The sequence below is a fragment of the Danio rerio genome, chromosome 25, assembly GCF_049306965.1.
Source record: "Danio rerio strain Tuebingen ecotype United States chromosome 25, GRCz12tu, whole genome shotgun sequence".
Lineage (NCBI taxonomy): Eukaryota > Metazoa > Chordata > Actinopteri > Cypriniformes > Danionidae > Danio > Danio rerio.
This window is the reverse complement of record NC_133200.1, coordinates 10,300,518-10,325,000: the sequence shown is the minus strand read 5'-3', so window position 1 is coordinate 10,325,000 and position 24,483 is coordinate 10,300,518. Positions and strand designations below refer to the sequence as shown.

The 24,483-nt window shown below is 36.7% G+C and overlaps 1 long non-coding RNA gene across 3 annotated transcripts in view; it reads left to right on the top strand.

The window, feature by feature from the left end:
- Positions 1-24,122, top strand: part of LOC141380900 (uncharacterized) — a 140,484-nt gene extending 116,362 nt beyond the window's left edge. The window contains exons 5-7 of one of the 3 annotated variants that reach the window (XR_012400266.1): positions 2,852-2,963; positions 8,595-9,060; positions 22,284-24,122. This is a non-coding gene — a long non-coding RNA (uncharacterized lncRNA). The remainder of the gene's footprint in view (positions 1-2,851; positions 2,964-8,594; positions 9,061-22,283) is intronic. The other 2 variants (XR_012400265.1, XR_012400264.1) reach the window with 2 other exon arrangements.
- The last annotated feature ends 361 nt before the right edge of the window (positions 24,123-24,483 follow it).

Below are 24,483 nucleotides of genomic sequence, written 5' to 3'. Positions count from 1 at the left end.
ACAAGCACTTGATTTGTATACTTCATCCACCACTGTTAGTAATCAATGTCCTGTACACATACCCTCAGCTAATGTCCTCCTCTGCTTGTAGAATCATTAGTCTTTTATGTCCTCATCCTCCCCCTCCTCCATCTGCAGTCACCAGTCCAGCGGACTCAGTGGTGTTGTAGTCAACTGAGAGTGTGTGAGGAGAAAATAAGAAAAGGTGATTTAATTGGTGACACACACATGCATTTTAAATGAACATCAGCACAGGGTCGACAACCTTGTCAGCTAAAGAGTGGTTTTGAATTCATTTTGAATTCATTTATATAAAGTGAGAGCCAGTGAAAGGAAAAAAAATAAATAAAAGAAGAATGTAATTTTATTTATTTATTTATTTTTTACTAAATCAGTAATAATTTTTATTCATTTAATAATTCATTCATTCATATTGCTTCAGCTTAGACTGTAGTAGGCAGCAGTAGACTAAACCGCCAACAATTCCAGCATGTTTTATGCAGTGGATGCTCTTCCAGCTGCAACACAGTACTGGGAAACACCCATACACTCTCATTTACACGCACACACACTCTCATACACTTCTAACTGATTTCTTTATTACATTTACATTTAGGCCCAATTCTATTTTTACCCCTTCAAAAATTACCCCTAAAGCCTAATTTATACTTCTGCGTCAAGTGACCAGTGTAACCCACGGTGCATGCAATGCGCGTGGCTGTGCATTTATACTTCTGCGCGCTGTCTCTGTTGGTCTGCATTAATACCTCCGAAACGCTAGTTGGCAGTGAGGTGTAAATGTTCCTCTGTGTCAAGTTTCTTCGCTGCTTTTTTGCTTTTCCTGAACACTTCCTGAATGTACAAGTGGCTCAAACTCGCTTATTTTGAGGCAGGAACCGGCGGACGTGCAACAACTTTAACTATGAGGTAAACACAAAACAAAACTTTCCATCCGGAGCTCCTTCACGGGACTCCATACTTGTAAACAATCACTCCATCAGGCTCGCAAAATTCACGCAGCTCTTGGTCCCGCCCAGACTCGTCAGCGCTATCAAGCTGACCAATCACAGAGCTTGCGCTATGCGTCGTTGCGACATGTAGTTACATTTTTTGAGAGGTGCTCGTCAGCGACGCCGACGGCCACGGCGAAGGGCTATGCGTCAGCGCCGTAGCATACGCCGGCGTTTCACGCAGAAGTATAAATCAGCCTTAACTGTGTATTCACACCAAAAGCCGTGATAGCGTCCTAGGTCCCTTTGCCCGCCCTGGCGACAACACTGTCTACCTTCAGCACCAGCGGCAAGAGCGGCAAAATTTGCTACATTGATCTCGTATTTAAAGGGGCCATTGCAGCATATCAGTTACATTCCTGCATAAAACATTCTTTCTAGCGTGAAAATGTTGCGCACTTCTTATCAAATTAATTTAACAATGGAAGATCAAGTTGCATGTGGTTGGGCTTTGCTCCACCTATTTATCCACTGTGTCCATGTGTCTGAATATCCTGAAGCAGCAATACTGTTTTGAACTGTCGCATGAGATTCCTGCTTTTTTAAAGATAAACACATATAACAATAATGCACATCAGTAACTCGCCAGTAACTTTTTAAATTTATGTTCCTGTAAAAAAAAAAAACATTTTAAATAATTGAAAATCTGGCAACTGCAATAAGCAAACCCTTGGAAACAACTTTGGTCGAAACCAAAGTTCACAGTGACTGTATTCTCTGAACTCCTCTGGACTTATACATTCTGATTGCTTGCCGCCGAACCGCGTCACAGCTCATTACCATAAAGTTGACTTGATTTCAACTCAACATCTGCCAATTTCACAGATATTTAATGTCTGTCACTCGTCTCCAGATCTGGCCAAATGTTGTTGCAAAGCCGCTAGTTTCACCCCGATGTTTTCCAATTTGCGGTCTATGACCATTGTCTAAATATTTAGCGACCCTACCCATCTGCATTTCAATTAAGCCGGCCAGCCTGATGGGGTTTTGAGCAGCTCTGACCACTTTCATCAATCGCCGATACCCCAGGGCCCCACATAAGCCCATCAGCTGAAACCCTGTTATCAAAGTTTCGAATAGGTAAATATCTTCAATATCCTCCAGAGACAGAGCAGCCAGGCACACGAAGCGCCATTTCTCCCACCCGTCCATCACGTATCCAGCTGCAAAGGTCCCCGCAGGACAAGTGGGCTCTCCTCAGCCCAAACTTCTTGTCGAGAAGATGGTGTCAATCGCATTCATTCACATATGCTTGTTTGTTGTAAAAATTCATAATAATGACAAAAAAAATACTAGTTTGTGGATCTCCTTATTCCGTGTGCAGATATCCTGCCGTTGTGGCTGATGTATTCTGGGAAATTTTCTTACCCCTTGGTTTCGAGTGTGGTCCTGAAAAATCTTTGTTCGAAAGGGGTATTCACCCCTTCCCCTTAGCCCTACACCTTCAAGCTAAAGAAATTAGGACACCACTAACCCTTCACAAGAAGGGCTAAGGGGTAGAATTGGGATTGGGCCTTAGTCATTTAGCGGATGCTTTTTTCTATAGCGACTTACAATTAAGGAGGCATTCAGTAATTCAACAAGAAGAGAACTGTTAGTTCTCAGAGAATTAAATGCTAGGATACGTTTTTATAGAGAGGAGAGAGTGTTTCTACAGGTGGTTTGTCAAACCCACTCAAAGGTGAAGCATATTTCAGAAATGCGCAATGTGTTTTTTTAGAGATATGGAATGATTGTAAAAAAGTGTATGGTCCAAATGTCAGAGAGATGAAAAGGTACATGTGGTTTGTCAAGCCCACTCACCTGTGTGAGGTGTTATCACAAATGCATAATGTTTTAAGGTATTGTGTGGTGTGCTGGGGAAGAGAAGATGGGGTCCTGTCATGCTCATTCACACAAGTCGCCAGACAGACAGAAGCTCTGCCCATGATGCAAATTCACATCTATAGTGAAGTGAGTAAACTTAAAATGTTCACATTTATGTCTGAATTTCACAATTTATTCATGTGTACCGTATGTGGTGTGAACATAGCATTATACTTATTAGATTATAAATGCACAGTTTGACCATGTTTAGGTGTCAATTTTGAGTGTTTTTTTTTTCAGTAATAATTTCACTCTAATCACTTAAACTTTGCAAACTGTCCCTTATTGTGACTCACATTGCAACGGAAACATTTTTTAGCATCGATTGAATATTTAGCTTTTTTAAATGTCCTGCAATCTAAAAATGTTCATGCTTTTACCTTTACCTCAAAGGTCAAACTATTTCAAGTTTTATTTGCTTTTTTCAGACACATGCATTAGCTACGACTGGCTCAAAATGAAGCATGAGAAGTTTTGAAGCAAGTTTTTCTATGAAATAAATGAGTAATTTTGTGTTGAACTTTAACTTCACCTGACATGTAATGTAATGTAATGTAATGTGTGTTTATATAGCACATTTATTGTGTATGGCCATACACCCAAAGCGCTTCACAATCATGAGGGGGGGGTCTCTCCACACCACCACCAGTGTGCAGCATCCACTTGGATGATGCGACGGCTGCCACAGGACAACGGCGCCAGTGCGCTCACCACACACCAGCTATTGGTAGAGTGGAGAGACAGTGATAGAGCCAATTCGGTGGAAAGGGATGATTGGGAGGCCATGATCATAAGGGCTGCTAGAGGGACTTTGGCCAGGACACCCCTGCTCTTTTACGAGAAGTGCCATGGGATTTTTAATGACCACAGAGAGTCAGGACCTCGGTTTAACGTCTCATCCGAAAGACGGCACCCACTGACAGTGTAGTGTCCCCTTCACTTTTAATGGGGCATTAGGACTCACACAGACCACAGGTTGACCTCACTAACACCACTTCCAACAGTAACCTAGTGTTCCCTAGTGGTCTCCCATCCAGGTACTGACCAGGCTCAGCCCTGCTTAGCTTCAGTGAGTAAGCGGTCTTGGGCTGCAGGTTGACATGGCTGTGGCCTATTTGTGATGTCCACCATCATAATTATAAGCCTAAACAATTGCTCTCGATCAGACAGTATATGAGATGAGAAGGAAAGGTTGGATAATGAAATACAATCAAAAAGTTGTATAGTTCATTAGTCCAATGATGTCAGTTTACTGTTGCCAAGCAACATTGTCCAACTCTGCACTTTAATGAACACTGAATTCATGCACTTACGCAGTATATGACGGGTGTTGATTTGTTTTAGAATTCATTTAACTTAAAAAGATTTTCACCTATGTGAAGATACTTTAAACTGGAGATTTGAGGTGTCTTTATCATTTTTCTATGACTCAAATTAGCTTTTGTGTACAGATAGCATACTTTATAATGACTATGGTTAAATAAAGAGTTATAGAAACAATTTCAATATCTTTGTAAAAGAAATACATATTTAGATTCATTATATAAATGTCTTAAATATCAAAGTGGGCAGCATCACGTCACGTTGTATTACTTTGAAACAAATTTTACTCTGAAAATTAATAAAACAGCAGGTAACACTGAATTAAAGATATAGTTCTCTCAAAAATGAATGTAAATTTACTCACCCTTAGGCCTTCCAAGACATATTTTAATGTAATAAACTTGAATAATAAAGATCATTCTTAATCAAATCAACCAGAAATGTCTCCGTCTCAAATTTTAGATCAGTCAATGTTTCACCTGAGATTTGCAGATAAATTAGAGGAAGTGAAAAATGCTTAAAAACAAAAGGCAGCATCATGACGTTATCTTCATACTGACATTCTAGTCATTCTGAATATTAAAATCTTACATTTTAAAAATATTGGCGAGGTGTGTAATGATGATGTAAGGACGTTAATCAGACTTTGTACGATACCATGTTAAACAGGAACATTCAAAGAGCAACTCATGTAAACACCTAATTCAAATTACTGTCTTCTTCAGATTAAGGTACATAATTAGTTTACTAATGTCCATGTAAACATTGTCACTGCTTTGCAGGATGTTCAGCTCAATATTATAATATTTGCTTCAAATAGGATTCCTTTGATAAAGTCTTAGGGTTAAGCTAAAGAAGAATGTGCGTTATTGATGGAATTTATATCAAATGATTCAGGCATATTGAAAACTGCCTCCGTAAACACATTTTGGATCCTGCGTCAACTACTGGCATCTTTGGCCTTGTGGACATTTAGAAAATAGTACTTTTTTGAGGATTAATGGATTATGCTTTACAAGAAAACACAAATGAAAATGTGTTATTTACTTATCCTCGGGCCGTTTAAAGGATTAGTTCAGCCAAAAAATGAACATTCTGTTTATTAATTACTCATCCCGGAGAACTTTGTTCATCTTCAGAATACACATTAAGATAATTTAGATGAAATCCAACAGTCTGTTCATCTTCCCTCGCAATCCTTAGATATTCCTGAAAAGAAAATGAATGAATGAATGAATGAATCTCCTATGATCACTGACAGGTATATTTTCTGAAAATCCTGGAAACAAATGCCACTGGGCAGCCACGAGTTGCAATGGAGTAACGTCAACTCCCCCTTTGTCTGATTGGCTGAAGGAGCATCTGTTAATCTCGACTAATGGACCAATGATGATGCTGAAGCCTGCCCATTTGGAAATGTATGCGCAGAATGTGGGAAGAAAAGCAAAGGATGAAAACCGTAGTCACACAAAACACTCAAATATAAGTGGAAAATCAGATTTTGTCTAAACATGTTTTTGATTAACGCTCATTATCTTTCAATACACAACCTTGTTGTTTCTTGTTTTGCGCTTAGTGTTCGCTTTAGAGCGTTATAATTTTATACTTTAGGCGGGAATTTGATGGTTTTGTTTTTTAATTTTTTTTTTTAAACAGACGACAGCTGATACAAAAACAGGCCACCTCTGTCATTTCATTTACTAACTTATCCGGCAGCTACCTCTCTGCAACTCTCACATGGTCGCCCCTGAAGCTAAGCAGGGCTGCACCCGGTCAGTACCTGGATGGGAGACCACATGGGAAAGTTTAGGTTGCTGCCAGAAGCGGTGTTAGTGAGGCCAGCAGGGGGTGCTCAACCTGTGTTCTGTGTGGGACCTAACACCACAGTATAATGTAGAGGACTCCATACTGCTCAGTGAGCGCCGTCTTGAATGAGATGAATGAGATGTTAAACTGAGGGCCTAACTCTCTGTGGTCGTTAAAAATCATTGGATGTCCTTTGAAAAAGTGTAGACGTTTAATCCTGGCATCCTGGTCAACCATACCCATCATAATTGTCTCCTCTCCACCAATCATCCCGTGTGCGGTCCAGCGCAATATGGCTACAGTCGTATCGTATTATTATTATTAATATTATTATCAGGGCCGGCCCGTGGCATAGTCAGTATAGGCAAATGCTAAGGGCGCTGTACATCCAGGGGGTGCCAGAAATGAGTGCGGTTAAGTTGGTTTTGTTTTCAATATTCCTGACACACATTCAGTGATAGATGGCAATAACTTAAAAACCTCTTACCCTAAAAAGATCTAAAGTGTGTTTCCTACAAAAAGACAAAGCTGGTTATGTTTCACAGCTGTCTTTTTATTTTTATTTTTTCGCTCGATATTACGAGCACTGCTCCGTTTAGCCTGGGATATGCATTTAGCCGGGAGAGCTGAGCTTGCGCGGAGTGGAGCTCTACGTAAGGGACCGTCGGAAAAGTGCTTCTTTTTTTCGTTTTTTTTTTTTTTTTTGCTCTATTCAGCGTGTTTTATTTTAAACACAAATAATTTTCTCTTAAATGAGCACAACAGTTATTAAAGTAGTCGAATGCTTCATTCATTCATTCATTTTAGATCTGTGCATTCTTACATTAACATCTCTGTTATCAAACAAAACACAATGAGAGATTCAGCTGCTGCTCTTCACTAAATAACTATAGTAACTTTAATCAATATGCAAATACAATTAAAAGTTAAATAGATTTTATAGCTTTATTTAATTTCTGTATAGGCCATTGATTTTAATAGGTTAAACTTTTTATTTTATTGTCAATATTTTCTATTGTTTGCTATGTTTTCTATCATTTGAAGCTATTTGTTGTCCCATATTTTAACATCCCAACGTTGATAGATATGACATAACATTGCTAATCATTAAATAGTTATATGTCACGATTGGTGAGGGAAAAAAAAGGAGTGCAGACCCAATTGCAGAAAAAATTTAGAAATATTTATTATAAACTACAAATAAAAATAAAAGGCAAAACAAAACTACCCCGAAGGGGAAAACATGAATTAAAAAGGCAAAAACAAACTTGACAGGGCTGGCAGGACAAAACAGGACTGGAGACAACAAGACAGGGTAATATCGACGACGAACTGACAAAGGACTGAAAACATGAGGGGGATTATAAAGCAAAAAGTAAATTGACACACAGGTGAACACAGTTAACTAATAATGGGTTAACAAGGAGGGTGGGACTAGACAATAGACGGGAGAGCGCATGACACAGAGAGACAATACAAGCCATGCGCTCACATAACACAACACTGAAGCACACGACAAAAGCATGTGACCACAATGTAAACACCGAGCCACGTGCTTTGACAAAAGACGCAAGACACGAGCACACGATGAATGAAAACACTCACCATGCGCTCACATATGCAGCATGCATGCTTCATCCCAGCGCCGACCAAAACCGAAACCAACAAGACTGAGACGCTGGGAATGAAACACCATGCTGCTGACAGACGAAAACACAGACACGAGTACAAGAGCGCACGCGTCTGAGGGACGCAGAGCGCGCACGCGGCCGCGTCAAGCAGGAGCGCGCACACTCTGCGTACACCCACGACGGCGCGCGCGCACACAGAGACAGAAACACGACCAGACATGAGTAGTGTCCGAGATCTGCCACCAAAACAAGAATTTACAAGATCAGAGTGGCAGAACCCTGACACTATAGTGCTATCTGTTAGTTTTAACGTCAGCTAATGTTATGCAAGGGCATAGATGTTATGGAAAATAGTATTAGTAATGTAACTACCCCATCATTCCTTTCTCAAGCAAATGTGTAAATATTAGATCTATTCAGCAATAATGTTAATTGCATTGGCATATTTATCTGACATTTTCCCAGCTTGTAGTAGTCGATCAAAAAGCTGTTTAGTTTCTTATGACTTTACACTAGCAGTGGAATTTACTGCGATGTGACGGGGCGCCACCTGAAATCTTGCCTAGGGCGCCAAATTGGTTAGGGCCGGGCCTGATTATTATTGTTATTATGTCCCCGTGACAAACTCTGAGGTACTAGATTAGAGTATATTACAATATGCATGTCTTAATTCCATTTCTGTTTAGTCCGATTATGACTTGAGTTTGATTAGGCTAATCAAAAACCACTGGAAGAATGTCAATCAGAGTATTACCTTAATCATATTCAAATTGGAGTATTGGTATTCATGTAAATGTACTCAGTGACAGCAAAAAAAGCCTTGATTGAGTATTATATTAATTACTCTTACCTTCATCCACCTGCTGATCCAGCAGTCTGTCTCATAAATGATAGACACAACCAAGGTCACATTCTGATAAAAAGCGCCATTTTTTTCTAACTTTCTTCTCTCCCTAAGACAGATGCTGCCAGGGGCATCAGCGCAGTGGCATCAGGGTTTCTTTGCCAGCTCCAGTCACCACATACCTGGCATCAGAGGCTCACCTTGACCGCCTGATGAGAAGCGGACGGGGCTCTGGCTGCTATCCCAGATTCTCCAGTTCCAGACCCATGCCTGGACTGAACGGATGCATGTGTCTGTCTGTGTGTGTGTGAGTGTGTGTGTGCCAGTCAAATACAAATGGTGACAATAACCAAGCAGGTCTATTACAGTCAGATTTGCCACTGCTGGGAGGCACAGCAGGTATTTCGGAGCTACAGTTGTACTGCCAACCGTGCTCCAAATACCTAATTGTAAAAACACCATCAACTGGCTGCTGCACTGGTGGAGAATTGTGGTGTTTAAAGAGCAGCAGACCTGGAAAACTCAAGAGAACTGGGAACTACGTGGAGGGAAAATCACTTTAGCTGGTCAAACATTTGAGGTCAGTGAATGTTTCCATTATTACTTTGTGTAAAAAATTAACAATAATTTTAACAGTCTATTAACATTTCAAAACTAAGTACTATTAAAAACATTTAAAAAATTGTAAATTTCTTCTGAAAAATGTCAGAATACTGATTCATCTGACCACAGTACAAGGTTAAACTATGTGATGTTCCACCCTAAATGCCTCAGAGCCCAGAAAAGTTGAGTGTGCTTTTGGACACTGTTAACGTAGGGCTGCATTTTGGCACAGTACAGTTTTCAGTGGAATTTGTGTAAATACGTATAGTGACAGGTCACTGAATTAATATATAGTTCACTCAAAAATGAATGTTATTTTTACTCACTCAGGCCATTTTAGAAATATGTGAATTTATATCATTTTATGTAGATATAATGATGAAAATCATTCTCAGTCAAATCAAACAGACATTTTCATGTCTCAAATTTTAGATGTTTAAAGTGACATAAATAATGCAAGTGTCAGTTGTCTATGGACCCTTTTTACAAGACTTATGATGCATTTAACAATCGTCAGCATCTTTGAAATTTTTATATATACAGTGCATCCGGAAAGTATTCATAGCGCTTAAATTTTTCCACATTTTTTTATGTTACAGCCTTATTCCAAAATGAATTAAATGCATTTATTTCCTCAACATTCTACACATGATACCCCAAAATGACAATGTGAATAAAGATTTTTTTAAAATTGTTGCAAATTTATTAAAAATAAAAAAACCTGAAAAACTACATGTACAGAAGTTTTAACAGCCTTTGCTCAATACTTTGTTTATTTACATTTGGCAGCAATTGCAGCCTCAAGGCTTTTTGAATATGATGCCACAAGCTTGGCACACCTGTCTCTGGGAATTTTTGCCTATTTCTCTTTGCAGTACCTCTCAAGCTCTGTCAGGTTGGAAGGGAAGTGACAGGGTATAATCATTTTCAGATCTCTCCAGAGATGTTCAATAGGATTTAGGTCTGGGCTCTGGCTGGGCCACTCAAGGACATTCACAGAGTTGTTGTGATGCCACTCCATTGATATTTTAGTGTGCTTTGGGTCATTATCCTGCTGGAAGATGAACCGTTGCCCCAGTCTGAGGTCAAGAGCACTCTAAAGCAGGTTTTCATTCAGGATGTCTCTGTCCATTGCGGCATTCATCTTTCCCTCATCTTGACTAGTCTTCCTGTACCTGCTGCTAAAAAACATCACCACAGCATGATGCTGCCACCACCATGCTTTTCTCCAAACTTGAAGTAAAGAGTTCAGTTTAATTGCATCAGACCATAGAATTTAGTTTCTTATGGTCTGAGAGTTCTTTAGATTCCTTTTGGCAAATTCCTGGCGGGGAGTGGCTTCTGTCTGGCCACTCTACCATACAGGCCTGATTGGTGGATTGCTGCACAGATGGTTGTCCTTCTGTAAGGTTCTCCTCTCAGCACAGAAGAAAGCTGGAGGTCACACAGAGTGACCATCAGGTTATGGATCACTGACTAAGGCCCTTCTCCCCTGATCACTCAGGTTAGATGGCCGGCCAGCTCTAGGAAGAGTCCTGGTGATTCCAAACATCTTCAACTTACAGATGATGGAGGCAGCTGTGCTCATTGGAACTTACAGAGCAGCAGAATTTTTCTGTAACCTTCCCCAGCCTTGTGCCTCGAGACAATCCTGTCTTGGAGGTCTACAGACAATCCCTTTGTCTTCATGCTTGGTTTGTGCTTTGACATGCACTGTCAACCCTGGGACCTTATATAGACAGGTGTTTGCCTTTTCAAATCATGTTCAGTCAACTGAATTCACCACAGGTGAACTCAATTAGGCTGCTGAAGCATCTCAAGAATGATCAGTGGAAACAGAATGTACCTGAGGTCAGTTTAATCCGTCACGGCAAAGATTGTGAATTCTTATGTACATGTAATTTTTCAGGTTTTTTATTTTTAAAAAACTTGCAACAATTTCTAAAAAAAAATTCACATTGTCATGATAGGGTATTGTGTGTAGAACTTTGAAAAAAAACAAACGAATTTAGTCCAATTGAAATAAGGCTGTAACATAAAAAAGTGAGCTCTATCAATTACCGCTTGTGCGAGGTGTTTCTAATGTAGCATTTATTGGGACAGGACAGCAAATTTGACATTGTTCTCACTTCTTGATGCCTTTATAAGTTTCGCACACATCTTTTTTCCCTTTTTCTGAAAGTCTTGATAACACCATTGTGGAGTTTTCCTTGTATTACTTCAGCAAATAGGATTGTAAAAAATATTTTTTGTACTCTAATATTCACGGTGATAAGTTTACCCAACTATGACGCTTCTGAGAAACCCGGAAATGTGAAAAGAGGCTACTGCACAATGAGTGTTATGCGACTAAAACTAAACTTGACAGACTTTTTGGTAGGTTTTTTTTTTGCACAATGCAATGCATATAGTTTCTATAGGGTTCCCATAGGTCATGGAATTTCTGGATTATCATAGAATTTTAAAAGGTCTATTCCAGACATTGAAAGTCAGGGAATTTTATAAATATTTTTGTCCAAGTGATTGTGAAGAGCTTGTCGCTTTTACATTTAGTTTCCGTTTGTTAAATTGTGGTATTTTTTCTATACTCCATCTTGTTTTTTATCATATTTTTTGACACATTTGGATAATCTATTTTAGGTTTTTAGGTTTTTACTTTCAACTGGCCTTTAGTTAAATCAAATTTAGGGTCCAAGCTTTACCCATTAACTAAGGAAAATATGCCAGGAAAATGTACATTTCAAGAGCTCTGGCTACAACATGTACTGTATCATGTTTTTTTTAATCACATTGTTTTACACATTTTGCACATTTTATGTTTTTTTTAGTGCTATTTTATTACTTTCCTGCTCATCAACAGGCCAACAGTTAAGTCAAATTCATTCACCAAGCTTTACCCTTGAACTAAGGCAAACATGCCAGGAAAATGTACATTTCAGGAGCTTTGGCTACAAAATGACAACTTCAAACACTGGGTGCTCGTTTCTTTTCATTTCTTTAAAAAATCTCAGGTAAATTATTCATCGCTGCTTTAATAATGGCAATTAAATTCATGAAAAATTATAATCAAACTCGAACAATTTTAAATCATCCAAAGCACAGCAGTGTCTTGTTTTTCTTTTTATTATAGACCATGGAAATTCAGCTTTTTAATCAGTGAAAGCCAGGAAAAAGTAAGGGGATTATACATTCGGCTAAGGCTGGGAACCCTGTTTCTACAAATAAACACTTAGCGATAGCTGATCACTCGACTTAGAGAAGAAAAAAATAAAAAAAACATTACATTGCAGTTTTGCAAAATATTCTTTTTTTAAATGCCTTTAAAAAAACAACCTATGCAAGCATAAAAACTGTAAAATTGATCAATTTCCATTAGGCATATTTCTGTTCTCAATTGGCACAATTTTTTGAAGGGTTTTGAAGGGAAATATGCCTAGTGAGATTTATTGATTGACATATACTATTCATGCAGTATTATTAATACTTTTTATGACTTATAATGTTAATTTGCTTGTTAAGTCTTACATCACATGTCATTTCGGGGCCAAAAGTGAACAACATATGGCAATAACATAGTTTTGTCAATTTAAATATATAGAGGCTTGGACCTGGAAACAGAATTCCTATTCTCACAACTCAACAAGCAGATAAGTTTTAAGCATAACTGCATTAAATTGATCAAATGTGTCAAAATAAGCATTTGTAATGTTATTTACAGTAAAAAAAAAAAAAAATTACAATAAAGTGCCAACAGCTCCTATTGTGCAATAATGATGTCAAGCAACTCTAACATTGAGTAATAGCACCTCTATAATACAAAATTGTTCTTTTTATTTATGTAATTATGTAATACAAAATCTACTACATATGTTTGTAATAAACATCATTTATGTTAAATTAAGCCATTTAAGTCTAAATACATGGAGTTCCTTTTCAGGGTGTCCGCGGGGTCTTAAAAAGTACTAAATGCTGATTAATCAATTTAGAGAAAATGAAGGCCCTAAAATGTATTAAAAAGTCTTATATTAAATTGCTTATATTAAAATAAATTGTGTATCAATTTTGATTTTACTATAGTTGTGTGCTAAAGTTTGCCTGAATTTAACTTGCTATTATTAGGATGCTGTGTAGTTTATAAAATAGATAAAATCCTGCTAGATTTAACATTACACTGCTTTACTGCAGTAACCACCATCGTTATTCTTACTGTACCATTGTTGTTATTCTTCAATGCGGAAGTGCATTCCTTTTTGCGATTGTTTCAGAACTTCCGATTCAGTTTGTATGGGAGAAATGACTAGGAATAATAAATGACAGAAAACAGTCAAACTACTTCCTCTACAAAGAAGTGTGTGCATGACTAAACAGACGAAGTAGAATAATATAATAAGAAAACATCAGTTTTCATACTGCAGAACAAGCTGTTTTTAATGTCTGTTTTCAAGAACAAAAAACAAGCTGTTTTCAATGGAAGTTAATGGGACCGTAAGTCTCTAGCTGAAAAGTTTAAATGGTTTAAAAGTTTAAATTCTTCAATTCTTAAATTCTTCACTTGTACGCAAAGAATGAAGCCAATAGATGCTATCTGCTGGATTAGCATTTTTTATTCAGTTGATGAATAATGTTTTAGTTTAGGATTTGTTTTTTTTACCATCAGTTTTTAGCCCATCCCTGCTGAAAAAAACAAACAAAAAAAAAAACAACTTAAACCAGCCTAGGCTGATTTTAGCTGGTCAACCAGGCTGGTTTTAGAGGGGCTTTAGCCATTCCAGGCTGATTTTCAGTCATCCGCAGCCTGGTCTTAGCTGGTCAGGCTGGAAGATGACCAGCTAAAACCAGCTTGCCAAGCCTAGCCAGGCTGGGAGCCCAGCCAAATTCAGCTTGAACCAAGCTGGTCAAGCTTGTTTTAGCTAGCTTAGGCTAGTCATTTTCCAGCCTGACCAGTTAAGACCATGCTGGAAATGGCTGGAAACCTGCCTGGAAATGACCAAAAATCAGCCAACCAGCTTGGTTTAAGATGTTTTTTTTTCAGCAGGTAAGTTAAATTTTCCCAATGTTACCGGCTGAAAGTGGTGATGAGGTCTTAAAAACATATGTAAAGTATCTAAAAAAAAGGTCACAAAAGGTATTGAAATCCACTCTCTGATTCCCCTGCTTTTAAACATCATTGTTGGTCTGGTCATGAAATTATTTTACATTGCAATGTACACCGTTCATCCTCAAATAACTATTTAAAACTTTATTAACATGTTGATCCTGGAAAATCTTTTTTTTTTTCGAAGATGTAATCCAAGCCTATTCCCTACCCCTAAACCCAACAATAACTGTATATTATTTTCAAAATCAAAGGCTAATAGTAGTTGGATAAAAATTATGTAAAAGTGCATAAACCTAACCGTAACCCTAAACTTAAGAAAAACTTTAAACCTATTGCTTCATTCTGATTGGCTGATTTGAATGTTTTTCTAGGATCAACATAGATGTTAATCCAGGAATATTTCCTACTTGGTGAAATCATGTTAGTGCCAAACCACACAATAACATACAAGATATTTAAGATATAATGTGTTAGTTGAGTTGTTAAAGGAGGTATTGTTAAGTAAAGAAGCTTGTAATTTTGATGTTAGAGCGGTATCATCGTAAACTGGTGTTTTCAGACGTTTATGTGTGTTTAAACGAAGTGCTACACCTCGGGCTGACAGTAAACGACTATTAGCCAAGTGTGATGACCTTGGCACAACAGAAATGCTAAACGCCGCCACATGGAGACTTACAGTCGCTGACGGGTATGCGCTGTCAAAGTTGGCAAAATAATAATACACACAAGTGCTGGAGCCCGAGGAGACGAGTGATCTACACTCTGTCATTTGTGTCAGTAGATATAATTAAAGTTTTCAGAGAACGTCCGTGTGTCCGCTGTTGTAGTATATCTGTCACACTGGAGAGACGTCCACCCCAGGCTAGAAGATCTAGATCTCTGTCTCCCATTTACAGCCGTTCGGGCCCTAAAAAAAAAAAGAGGAGACCTATGAAAAGTGTGTCACGGTCAAACACATCAAACGATGCTTTAATCCAACACTTGGTGAGCTTCATTACAGCATATCAGTTAGCACATGAATGACATACAGTTGAAACACATAAAGTCAAAATTATTAGCCCTCCTGTGAATTTCTTTTTCAAATATTTGCCAAATGATGATTACCAGGGCAAGGAGTTTTCCACTGTATTTCCTATAATATTTTTTCTTCTGGAGAAAGTCTTTTTTGTTTTATTTCGGCTAGAATAAAAGCAATTTTTAATTATTTTTAAACCATTTTAACATCAATATTATTAGCCCTCTTAAGAATTATATATATATATATATATATATATATATATATATATATATATATATATATATATATATATATATATATATATGTTGATTGTCTAAAGAACAAACCACTGTTATATAATGATTTGCATAACTATCCTAACTAATTAACCTTGTTGTAATCAGTTAGGGCAGGGGTTCCCAAACTTTTCAGGCCGCGACCCCCAAAATGACAATGCAAGTGAGTCGCGACCCCCAATATATTCTGAGGTGGTTATAAACACAGAAACCTTGCATGCAATGGAGCACACACACCAATGGACCCAAGTCTATTCTTCTTTTAATTTTTTTAATGTAATGTATGAGAGCTGTAAATGGGCAACAAAGTTTTACCAGGTGTTATGAAATCTGCTGCATCTGACACTATTGCTGTGTCTTTAATATAATGTAATTACCCCAGGGGTTGCAATCCAATAGAAGTAGTAACTATAAGCTACCATAGTAACTATATGGTATAAACGACTATTTTTTTCTTTTCAGTAGGTTATGGATAAAATATGATAATTCTTATGGTTTAATAAAAATAAATAAATTTTTGGAAATCACCAGGCGACCCCCCTTCATTGTCCCGCGACCCCTCGGGGGGTCCCGACCCCCACTTTGAGAACCATTGAGTTAGGGTACAACAGAGTTGAGGATCCAAGTGCAGTTTATTAGGAGAATATCAAAGCAGGCAAAGGTAAAAACAGGAACAAACAGGAGCATGCAGATTTTCCATAAGCATGGTCAGAGAACAGACAAATGGTCGGGACAGGCTGCAAAACAGTAAAACAAAGCACAGATCAAAACACGACAAGTCAAGGAAAGCGCTTCGTTATGCTCACTTACAGTTTAAAGACTCAGCAAAGAGTGTGTGAATGAGGTGTCTTTATAGTCTTAGTTCTCAGTCCATCATGAGCTTCCAGCTGTGTGTGTGTGTGATCAGGGAAAATCAGGAACTGGTGTGTGAGTGCAACGACTTCAGGTAGTCGTATTTCATATAGTGGCAGATGTGTAGTTGTCCAGCGATCTGCACAGACTAGATTACTGGTGATCGTGACACTAGTTAAGTCTTTAAATCATACTTTAAGCTGAATTCTAGTGTCTTGACAAATATCTAGCAACATGTTATGTACTGTCATCATGGCAAAGAAAGAAGTGCCATCATTTCATGTGATATGTGGGCCGGATCTAACTGTCTGGTTTGGGCTGGATTTGAACCACATGAATTTTGCTAGCTGGGCTCAGTGTCCAGTTTAAAAATCCCTGAACCAATACTATGCTGTAGGTCACACAGGAGGAGAGGAAAACTATCACCATTACTTGTTCTTTTATGCAACAACAAAGAAAACGCTCTAAATAACAATTTATTAAATTATGAGCTGACACAAAACAAACACTTGGAATACTGAAGTGCGTATCACTCAAGAGCTGCAGTTTGCCGTCCTAATATTCTATCACGCAGTTTCCAATTGATTTCCCCGAGCGTAGTCTTTTCTTACATTAGGTCATCTCTAATATCATTACCTTCACATGTGTTATTGTTTGATTGGATTTAGCGTGCAGTGATTGAACAATGTGCCAACGCTGTGGAATTAGCATGTGTCAAACGCAGGTGTGTGATGGACACTTTTATGGAAGCTGACATTTAAGTGATCACGCAAATGACTGCTCAGATCAGATTGAAACTCAAACGAATGCCCTGTTTTTCTATGAGTCTCCTCCAACAAATGCTCTTAAGGTTGTTCTGAAGTGTATCAGTGATTTATAGCTAAAAAAAATGGCCATGAAAACATGATCAATCTCAGCAGTGGTCACTGGATCACTACAGTGTGTACTTGTGGCTGTATGTTCTCCAGCAGTGTGTGCTGTAAGTGTAAAGGACGTTGGTTGTATTTAAAGAGCCCCATTATACATGAAATAGGGTCATATTTTGGTTGTAAAGGTCTCAAACAACAGTCTAATATGCAAGCAAGGTCAAAAAGCACTGTCATTGTCTTTTACTATGCATTTATTTTTACCTAATTATCCTAGCGACTCCTATATGAATCGTTCAGCAATTCATTTGTTCTCAAATCCCACCTTAGCACAAAGCTAATCTGCACTGATTGGACTGATGAAAGCCTGTTGCGATTGGACGACACTGACAGCGTTCAGTGCGAGACTGAGTGAAATGCTCAGCACAGCTTATCAACAATATTGAAGTAGTCAGAGTACATAGTGTATGTGTGAGCATACCTGCCAACACTCCTGTTTTTCCTGGGAGTCTCCCGTATTTCAGACCCATCTCCAATATCACATTATGCAGACATCTTTTCTAGGGATGCCCATGCATATTTTAACAAAACCACATTCTGCACTCATTACAGTCAGTGGCTGCGGAATAAATACAAAATAAAATTTAAAGTCAAAGTAAATTTAGAAATCACTACTTTCTTTTTATTTGCGTTTTCCATCCCAACTTTTTCAGATTTGAGGTTGTTTATTTTTTCCACTGTGCAGGACAACACTGTATAGTTTTAAAATATAGTTTCAGTCTATGCATGAGGTCTTCAATATGAAGTAAATGATAAATTACATCTAATAGCACATTTATCGAAAAAAAGGACAATTACAGATTTGTAAACATGGTCTACTTATATAAAATTTTTAGTTTTTTTCTGGTTTTACATACCCGTTTTACTTTTTTTTTATTTTTACTTTTTTTTACACTTTTTATTGAAATGCAATTGTTGTGTCATTTACTGACATATTTTGCACAGTTGTAGTATTTTTCCTGAGACATGTTTATTAAAGCTTTGTCTGGACCCTGCAGCTTAAATGTAAGGAACAGGGAAGGTGACTGAAGGGCATAATATTGTGTTTGGGTATTAACATTTACCCAGTATTTGCTGCTTCCTTTTTTCTTATATGTTTTTTATATTAATATTTTTCATATTTACTTAATATTATTTGCTCATTTATTTTATTATTTATAGATCAATTCTTTAATTATTGTAATTTTTTTTGCCCTAATGAACTCGGAATGTATATTTTATTATTAAGTAATGTAGTTTGACCTTTGGCTAATTATTGTTCAGTGTCGTTTCATTGCAGAGTTTTTAGTTTTGGAACTAATAAAAAAAAAAAAAAACCTAGAATCTTTAGTTATAGAATATTCAATCTGTTTGCTAAATTAATAGAATATGTTTTGAACCAGCCTGATCTCACGAGGAAACGTACGTTTTGTACGTTTTGTCAGTTTAGTGGCTAATTCGTACAAATTCGTACAAAAATGTATGATTTTAAAAAGGAGGCATGGCACCCAACCCCACCCTTAACCCCAACCGTCATTGGGGAATGAGCAAATCGTACTAAATTGTATAAATTAGATCGCGCAAATTCATACAAATTAGCCACTAACTCAAAATGTTACGAATTGCCGTGAGATCGCGTTGTTTAAACACACCAGAAGGGCACAAAGTAGGAATCAATGGTCCCTTTATTAAACATAGTTTAATTCTTTATTTTTGAAGCTGCTAGTTGACAAAAACAGTGCTGTTTTAAAATGTCCAATTATTCAGACAGTTATTAAGTAGAAGAAATCAAGCTTTTCTGTTTCTTTAATTGTAGTTAATAAGCAATATAACCATTGTGGGCCTGGTTTGCAATGGCGATACTCCACTATTTAGAGCAAGGTAGGGCTTTAACAGTTTAACTTTGAGTTCTTGTCATCTTTTTTATTATTCTTGTCATCTTTTATTATTCATTTTCTAATCTTTAAAACTATTGTAAGTAGAATTGTAAACAGTTTTAAAGGTGTCTGAATGCATTTTGGTAATCTGGGCACCTCTAGTCAGCATGCCAGGCTTTAGCTGAGCATTCTGCCCCTTGTAAGCAGTGAGGCTAAGCGTCCGACAGCTTGTTTCTGTGGTTGATCTGTCCGAACACCTGGACTGATAACACTGTCGGCTCCTCTGACCGGCCAAGCAGACAGAATGACTGTCTCCAAACATTTGTTCGCGCTCTAATAGGGATGGCGATAGGCTCTCTGGGAACAGATTAGGACACATTCAGCAGGCCAGGTTTTGCCCCGAGCCACAGTGTCTTCACAGCAAACTGGCTTTATCATCAGAGTCCGTACAGCTTGTCCGTATGGTCGAGTGTTTAGGGTCTCATAAGCCAAAATTAAGGCTGCATGATATTGGAGTATATTCTCATTGCGATATTTAGTAGATGAATGTTCTAACAAAAATCCTTCAGTCTCTCTCTGTAGAAAAAAAAAAAATCAGTCTAGACTTGAGTAAATACACTGTAAAAACCAAATAATTATGATAATAATTGAATATGTATTTTTGTAAATTAAGATTTGTTTCCCTATAATTCAACTTGTTACTTGTTTTAAGTCATTGTTTGTTTCAAAGTCATTTATTTAATCTTATTTTTTGTGTAATTTTAATATTACCCATAAAGTTTCAATTATTAATAAATATAAATTATTCAATAATTTATCAAATGAACAACAGGAGAAAAGAAAAACTCATAGTAATAAGACTTTGTCTGTATAATTTGAATATTAAAAGCAAGTCGTAACTGAGTTATTTTTTAGAAGGTTATTTGTATTTAAAATAAATATAATAAAAAATATAATTAATAAATACTTTTTAAAGACATTTTATTCTGAACAATGCTGCACCTTAGTAAAAATTGGCTATGCACTTTTAACAATTTCCTGTGGAATCTAAAGTAACTTACACCCAAACAGCCAAAAATACCATTGAACTTGCTGTATATGTATTTAAAGTCTTGTATATCAATGCAGTTTTAAAATACAGTAACATACCACATAACTTTCCTACAGTAAAATGCAGTTCATTAGAGTTAAATACTGAGAAATGTACAAAAAATTTTAACAGTGTGGAATGTTAACAATTTCCGGTAGAATCTACAGTGACGTACTGTAAATCAATTACAGCAAAAATGCCATTTTTATTTCTGTGTATGTATTTACAGTTTTATATGTCTTTACTGTAAAATATACAGTAATCTTCACAATGCAACTTTAAAATACAGTAACATACCGCAAAACTGTCCTACAGTAAAATGCAGTTCATATTACAATTAAATACTGTGAAATTTATTTTAAAATGTTAACCGTGTAGATTGTTAACTATTTCCGGTAGAATCTACTTTAAAATACAGTTTAAAATACAGTAACATATCGCAAAACTGTCCAACAGAAAAATGCGGTTCTTATTGCAGTTAAATACTGTGAAATTTACAAAAATTGTTAACAGTGTTAACGACTGTTAACAATTTCCTGTCGAATTTACAGTAACTTTCAGGCAGTAGTTTGCCATGACTTACTGTAAATCAATTACAGCAAAAAATACTATTTATCTTGCTCTATATGTATATACAGTTGTATGCATCTTTTCAGTAAAATATACAGTAATCTTCACAATGCAACTTAAAAATACAGTAACATTCCACATACCTGTTCTACAGTAAAATGCAATTCATATTACAGTTAAATACTGTGAAATTTATAAATAAATAAAAAAGTTAACAGTGTGGACTGTTAACTATTTCCAGTAGAATCTACTTTAAAATACAGTTCAAAATACAGTAACATACCAAAAAACTGTCCTACAGAAAAATGCAGTTCATATTACAGCTAAATACTGTGAAATTTACAAAAATCGTTAACAGTGTTAACGACTGTTAACAATTTATATTCGAATCTACAGTAACTTACTGACCTCAGTTTGACAGAACTTACTATAAATCAATTACAGCAAAAATACAATTTATCTTGCTCTATTTGTATATACAGTTGTATGCATCTTTTCAGCAAAATATACAGTAATCTTCACAGTGCAACTTTAAAATACAGTAACATACCGCATAACTGTGCTACAGTAAAATGTGATTCATATTACAGTTAAATACTGTGAAATTTACAAAAATTGTTAACAGTGTTTCTTAAATCCACAGTAACTTACTGGCAGCAGTTCACCATGACTTACTGTAAATCAATTACAGCAAAAATGCCATTAATCTTGCTGTATATGTATTTACAGTTTTATATATCTTTAAAATATTCAGTAATCTTCACAATGCAACTTAAAAATACAGTAACATACCGCATAACTATCCTACAGTAAAATGCAGTTCACATGACAGTTAAATACCGTGAAATTTACAAAAACCATTAACCATGTGCACTGTTAACAATTTTCTGTATAATCTACAGTAACTTACTGTTCATCAATCACAGCAAAATTGCTATTTATCTTGTATGTGTATTTAGTTTTATATATCTTTACTGTAAAATGTACATTAATCTTCACAATGAACTTTAACACACCACACATCTGACCTACAGTAAAATACAGTTCATATTACAGGTAATTACTGTGAAACTTGCAAAAATGATAAGTTATTTATTTATTTTATTTTTTGGTATTTTTTTTGGCACAGGCCAATCATTTCGCTTCATTTCAGTTTTGACATTTAAAGGCTTAATTTGGTTAATTAGGCAAGTTACGGTAATTAGGTAAATCATTGTATAATGATGATTTGTTCTGTACACAATGAATATTAATATGTATTAATATTGTCCTTGAAAAAAAAAAACTTCTTTCTTTCTAGCCAAAATAAAAGAAATAAAAATTTCTCGAGAAGAAAAAAAACATTTTAGTAATTACTATAAAACATTCCTTGCCCTGTTAAACATCATTTCATAAATTTTTTAAAAATATTAATTTTGGTTAATAATTTTGAATTCAACTGTATATTTTTCTCACTCTCAATGTCCCCGTATCACCATTGCATGTCCTAATCCTGCTGTTTCCGCTTTCCATAAGTGTTTAATGTGACTGCAGTGTATCGTCTGGCCAACAACAAGAAAGCCAACAAGCCCGCCAAACATTTGCCAAAGGGGCTGTTTCCCAGTCAACACTGTGTTTCCGCCACCCGCCGAGCCAGGAAAGATGCCAGAGCTTGGGATATGAACTCCAAACAAAGCCATCTGAGGGCAGCCTTGAAGAACGACGATGCGAAGCCATTCGCCATGAACTCATGATGCCGAGTTAAGCACTGAAGATCAGCTCAGCTTCCCAGATGGAGGAGAAAACGGCTCGAGGGTCTGAACCCTTGGCGTTGTTACACAAAGTCGAGTTCTCCAAGCCCTCACGGCTGTTTATCTGAAGGCAAGAGAGCAGACAAATGGATTATGCTGAATGAATGCATTTCTGAATGGAAGGAGGCATAAAGGGATTATGACACAATGTGGTGTGAAAGCAGCGCTGCATGTCTTTGGTTGGTCGGTCGGTTTGCGTGTCGATTCCAAGATGCACGTTTAGAGATCTGAAACCTGGTGTTGAAGGTGAACTAGCATGCAAAATTCACTTGTTTTTTAACACTGATGTGGGTCCAGAGTTTGAGTGAACAACTGGCTTATGGCTAAAGTTTCAATCATCTCTTACTCTCAAGGTAGCCAGATTTTCACTACAAACCCTAATGAATGGTCAAAAATACTCTGAAACTAGCCAAATGGTCGATCCAAAACTAGCCTGATGATATCAAAACTTTAAAAATATCCTACCGTCTATTCATAAAACACATATCTTACATCACTGTATTCATTATAAGCCTCTTTCTTCTTTGATAACAACCGTAAATAGACAGTACATCCAGTATGGTGGCTCTCAAGTATTGCTTGCCGTATGCAACTCCAGAATTTTTTTTTTTTTTTATTAAAGACATTATAAATTCTAAAACGGACAATCCATATATTAATTTAATTGTATATTGATTGACTTTCTTCTGTAGATTAAATATACATTTGCAGTTATAATTTAGCAACAATTGTCTAGACAATCTGTTAGAATTGCTAACAGCCGCACACACTATCTCTTCTGTAGAGCGTCTGCGCCTCAGAATTGTGCATACTCTGTTTCATCATCCTAGCACAGATTTTATCATTGCTAGAATGTACTGCACGTTTAGTAGAGTAAAAGGCAGCACAATAAATGCAGTAGGTCAAACCTTTAACCTCTAGAGTTTTTAAAACTAAAACCTGAAACAAGTAATAAGCAGCCCAAATCTACAGGAAAGTTGGCCTGGCAACCATGCTGATTGTATTCATAGAGACCTGAGCTTTTTATTATTATTATTATTTATTTAATCATGAAAATCCTCCTAGTCAGCATAACTTGTATACAAACATTTATTTTCAGAATTTTAGTAATAAACCTTCTTGCTGTGAGGCGATCGTGCTACCCACTGCGCTAAAGTGATGCTCTAAAACTTTAGTTGATAAGCTTAATCAGCCTTACACACAAAAGTACAATTACATAAATGTATTTACTAACCGTTAAGAAACATCCTGGTTCAGTCTATACATTGAAAGTTTATCCTTTCCATCATTGTCTGAATCTGGTTAAGAATGTAAGGCTTTAATCCACTACTGGTATTTCTTTTAACTGTGTAAGATTCTCTTGTTTTGTTGTTTCTGGAATGTCAGAATAGAGGCAACACATCATAATCCAAACTCCATTGACTTTCTATTTCGGAAAGCCGGATTCTTGTGATTTATAATTTATAACAAAAAACAGAAAATATTTTAAAGCAAAAGCTGCTATGAGACAAGATGGGCAGTATACATGCTTAAAAAAATACTTAGAACTGAAAATAAATCTATCAAATCAAATAAACAAAACAAACAGTGGTTGCATCTTTCAATTAAAAGTCAATGGAGAGGGTTAGGCCCTGTCCACTTGAGCCCGAGTATTTTCAAAACAACAGTTTCTGTCTATGTGAGTTGGCTGTTTGTCCACACGAAAATGCAGTATCAAGTGACTGAAATGAAACTTTCTGAAAACTCTGACCAGAGTTCAGACAAAATCTAGATGCAACTTCTAGATGCAAGAAGCAAATTCCATGCATTCAAGGCAAACAAGTCATGCATTCTGCGTCACTCACACCACAGGATGATAATCCACACCCTTTCTTACCTATGCATTGATGTATGATATGTTTTCGTGCAAGTATTTAATTTCACAT